Source organism: Onychostruthus taczanowskii, unplaced genomic scaffold, assembly GCF_017590055.1.
Source record: "Onychostruthus taczanowskii isolate IOZ18803 unplaced genomic scaffold, ASM1759005v1 scaffold1423, whole genome shotgun sequence".
In the NCBI taxonomy this organism is placed as follows: domain Eukaryota; kingdom Metazoa; phylum Chordata; class Aves; order Passeriformes; family Passeridae; genus Onychostruthus; species Onychostruthus taczanowskii.
In genome coordinates, this window is record NW_024498601.1 from 6,156 (window position 1) to 11,303 (window position 5,148).

The following is a 5,148-nucleotide window of genomic DNA, read 5'->3' on the forward strand; positions in this document are numbered from 1 at the left end:
CAATTTTGGGTGAGGTGTGAAGCTGCAATTCTGGGAATTTTTTCCCAATTTTTCCCATTTTTTTCCCCCTCAGCCAGCGAGAATCCGGAGCGGTTTGGTTGGGGGGGGCAGCTGAATTCGGCCTAAAAACCCCAAAAAAAAGGGTCCAAAATTTGGGAATTTTTGGGATTAATTCCACCAAAAAAACCACAAAAAATAATTGGAAAAATGGGAATTTTTGGGGAATTCTGGGTTGGGAATTTTGGGTGGGGTGGGAAACTGAATTTTGGGGAAAAAAACCCCAAAAAATGATGCGAAATTTTGAATTTTTGGGGAATAATTCCACCAAAAATGGCGTCAAAAGTGTCAGGAATTTGGGGATTTTTGGGAATTTTTGGGAATTTTGGGTTGGCAATTTTGGGTGAGGTGTGAAGCTGCAATTCTGGGAATTTTTTCCCAATTTTTCCCATTTTTTTGCCCCCTCAGCCAATGAGAAGCCGAAGCGGTTTGGGTGGGGGGGGCAGCTGAATTTGGCCTAAAAACCCCAAAAAAGGGTCCAAAATTTGGGATTTTTGGGAAAAAATTCTCCAAAAACCTCTGAAAAAGGGGTGGAAATTCAGGAATTTTTGGGAATTTGGGGATTTTTGGGAATTCTGGATGGGTTGGGCAGCTGAAATCTGGCAAAAAACCCCAAAAAATGGTGCAAAAATCTGAATTTTTGGGGAATAATTCCATTAAAAATGGTGTCAAAAGTGCCAGGAATTTGGGAATTTTTGGGAATTTTGGGTTGGCAATTTCGGGTGAGGTGTGAAGCTGCAATTCTGGGAATTTTTTCCCAATTTTTCCCATTTTTTTGCCCCCTCAGCCAACGAGAAGCCGGAGTGGTTTGGGTGGGGGGGGGCAGCTGAATTCGGCCTAAAAACCCCAAAAAAAAGGGTCCAAAATTTGGGAATTTTTGGGATTAATTCCACCAAAAAAACCACAAAAAATAATTGGAAAAATGGGAATTTTTGGGGAATTCTGGGTTGGGAATTTTAGGTGGGGTGGGAAACTGAATTTTGGGGAAAAAAACCCCAAAAAAAGACGCGAAATTTTGAATTTTTGGGGAACCCCCTCAACCAAAGAGGAAGTTGGGGGGGTTGGGGGGGGAGGGGCAGCTGAATTTGGCCTAAAAACCCCAAAAAAGGGTCCAAAATTTGGGATTTTTGGGAAAAAATTCTCCAAAAACCTCTGAAAAAGGGGTGGAAATTCAGGAATTTTTGGGAATTTGGGGATTTTTGGGAATTCTGGATGGGTTGGGCAGATGAATTCTGGCAAAAACCTCCAAAAAATGGTCGGAAAATCTGAATTTTTGGGGAATAATTCCACCAAAAATGGCTCCAAACGTGTCAGGAATTTGGGGATTTTTGGGAATTTTGGGTTGGGGAATAATTTTGTCAAAAAATGCTCAAAAAATCTGAATTTTTGGAGATAATTTGGTCAAAAAACGCTGAAAAAAATGTGAATTTTTGGCAATAATTTGGTCCAAAAATGGTGCAAAAATCTGAATTTTTGAGGAATAATTCCACCAAAAATGGCTCAAAACGTGTCAGGAATTTGGGGATTTTTGGGAATTTTTGGGAATTTTGGGTTGGCAGTTTTGGGTGAGGTGTGAAGCTGCAATTCTGGGAATTTTTTCCCAATTTTTCCCAATTTTTTCCCCCTCAGCCAACGAGAAGCCGGAGTCGGCGGCGGCGGCGGCGTCGCGCCTCAGCGCCTCCAGCTCCAGCTCGGACTCGAGCAGCTCTTCCTCCTCCTCCTCCTCCTCGGACACCAGCGACTCGGATTCCGCCTAGGACGGGCAGAATTCCGGGGGGAAAACCCCGGGAAAAAAATCCTGGCAAAAAACTGGATGGGTTGGGCAGATGAATTCTGGAAAAAACCCCAAAAATGGTGCAAAAATCTGAATTTTTGGGGAATAATTCCAGGAAAAAATTCCTAGAAAAAAAAATCCTGGGAAAAAACTGAAGAATTCCTTGGAAAAAAAATCAAAAATTTGGGAAGAAATGGCAAAAAATGAGAATTTTTGGGGTAAAAATGGGATTTTTTGGGGTAAAAAGGGGGGAAATTGTGGATAAAAGAAGGAATTGGGGGTGGAAATCCTGGAAAAAATTCCCAGAAAAAATCCTGGGAAAAAACTGAGGAATTCCTGGGAAAAACGTCAAAAATTTGGGGGAAAAACGGTGAAAAATGGGGGAAAACGGCGACAAATGGGGGAAAAATGGCAAAAAATTGGGAGGAAAATGGGAATTTTTTGGGGGAATTGTGGGTAAAAGAAGGAATTGGGGGTGGAACTCCTGGAAAAAATTCCTAGAAAAAATCCTGGGAAAAAATTGAAGAATTTCTGGGAAAAAACGTCAAAAATTTGGGGGGAAAATGGCGAAAAATGGGGGAAAAGTGGGGAAAAAATGTCAAAAAATTGGGGGGGAATGGGAGGGGTTGAGGTGGAAATCCTGGAAAAAATTCCTAGAAAAAATAAATTTGTGGGGGAATGGGAGGGGTTGAGGTGGAAATCCTGGAAAAAATTCCTAGAAAAAATCCTGGCAAAAAACTGAAGAATTCCTGGGAAAAATGTCAAAAAAACGGGGGAAAAACAGCGAAAAATGGGGGAGAAACGGCGAAAAATGGGGGGAAAATGGTGAAAAATTGGGGAAAAAAATGGGATTTTTTGGGGGAATTGTGGATAAAAGAAGGAATTCAGGATGGAATTCCTGGAAAAAATTCCTAGAAAAAAATCCTGGAAAAATCTGAAGAATTCCTGGGAAAAACGTCAAAAAAACGGGGGAAAAATGGGGGAAATTGGGGAAAAATGGGTTGAAAATGGGATTTTTTGGGGGGAAAAATTGGATTTTTTTGGGGGGGGGAAAAGGGAAGAAGTTGTGGAATTTCTGGAAAAAATTCCCAGAAAAAAATTTTGGAAAAAAAATTAAGAATTCCCAGAGGAAATGTCAGAAATTTGGAGGAAAAATGGCAAAAAATGGGGGGAAAATGGGAATTTTTGGGGAAAAAATGGGATTTTTGGGGAGAAATTGTGGATAGAAGAAGGAATTGGGGGTGGAATTCCTGGAAAAAATTCCTAGAAAAAAAAATCCTGGGAAAAAACTGAAGAATTCCTTGGAAAAAAAATCAAAAATTTGGGAAGAAATGGCAAAAAATGAGAATTTTTGGGGTAAAAATGGGATTTTTTGGGGTAAAAAGGGGGGAAATTGTGGATAAAAGAAGGAATTGGGGGTGGAAATCCTGGAAAAAATTCCCAGAAAAAAAAAATCCTGGCAAAAAATTGAAGAATTCCCAGAAAAAATGAAGAAAATCTGGGAAAAAATGGCCAAGAAACGAAAATTTGGGGGGAAAAATGAGAATTTTTGGGAGTAAAAAGTAAAAATTCTGGGGGAAAAAATGAGAACTTTTGGGATTTCCAGAAGAAAATCTGGGAAAAAAGAAAAATTTTGGGGAAAAACTTAAAAAATCTGGGAAAAAATCAAGAAAATTTGGGGAAAAAAGAAGAAAATTTGAGGAAAAAAGAAGAAAATTTGGGGAAAAATGGCCAAAAAAGGAAAATTTTGGGGGAAAAATGAGAATTTTTGGGAATAAAAATCAGAAATTTCCAGGAAAAATTTTTGGAGTTGGGAATTTTCCCTTTTTGCCCCAAAAATTCGAATTTTTGCCCCTAAAAATTAACATTTTGGTCCAAATTTTTTCCCCAAAAATTGAAAATTTTCCCCCTAAAAATTGGAATTTTTTTCCTTAAAAATTGGAAATTTTTTCCCTAAAAATTGGAATTTTTTTCCCCAAAAAACTGAATTTTTTGCCCTAAAAATTTGGAATTTTTTCCCCTAAAAATTAGAAATTTTTCCCCCAAAAATGTGAATTTTTTTCCCTTGTCCTCCCTCTAAAAATTGGAATTTTTTTCCATATTTTCCACTAAAAATTGAGAATTTTTTCCCCAAAAAAAATGGAATTTCCCCCCCTAAAATTTGAAATTTTTTCCCTGTTTGTCACCCCTAAAAATTGCAATTTTTTCCTCACTTTTTCCCCTTAAAACTTGAAATTTTTTCTTTTTTCCCCCTAAAAATTCAAATTTTTTCCCCAAAAATTCCATTATTTCCCCATTTTTCCCCCTAAAAATTTCAATTTTTCCCCCTAAAAATTTCAATTTTTTTCCCCATTTTCTCCCCCTAAAAATTGAAATTTTTCCTCCTAAAAACTGAATTTTTCCGCATTTTTTCCCTCTAAAAAATTGACATTTTTCCCCCTAAAAATTGGATTTTTCCTCATTTTTTTCCCCTAAAAAATTCAATTTTTCCCCCTAAAAATTGAATTTTTTCCCCATTTTTTCCGCTAGAATTTTGAATTTTTTCGCCTAAAAAATTCAAATTTTTCCCCTTTTTTTTTATTTTCTCCCCCTAAAAATTGAAATTTTTCCCCCTAAAAATTGGATTTTTCCTCATTTTTTTCCCCTAAAAAATTCAATTTTTCCCCCTAAAAATTGAAATTTTTTCGCCATTTTTTCCCCATTTTTCCCCCTAAAAAATTGAATTTTTTCCCTTTTTTCCCAACCAAACTCCAAATTAATTTATTTCCTTCCAAAATGAATTAATTACCCGGGAAATCTCCGCCTCCTCCAGGAAAAATCAATTTAAAAATCCAATTTGGGGAATTTTTTTTACGTTTAATTTTTGATTTTTGGGGGGATTTTTTGGGGATTTTTTTTGGATTTTTTTGCTTTTTTTGGGGTTTTTTCCCAATTTTTTCCCGTTTTTCCTCTTTTCCCTCGTAGCTCTTTAGGATTTCGTGGATTTTGGGATTATTTTTTTTTTGGTTTTAATTTTTTTTTGGTTTTCCTACAAAAAAAAAAGAGAAAAAAAAAACTCAAAAAAAGGTGAAAAAACAAAAAGAGAAAAAAAAATCCTTTGGAATTCTTGGTGGTGTAAATAAAGAAAATATTATTCCAGGCTGGCGTGGTTTTTGGGGAAAAATGGGATTTTGGGGAAAAAAATTTGGGATTTTGGGGGAAAAAAATCGGGGATTTTGGGAAAAAAATTTGGGATTTTTGGGAAAAAAAATTGGGAATTTTGGGGGAAAAGAATTGGGGATTTTGGAAAAAAAATTTGGGATTTTGGGGAAAAAAAT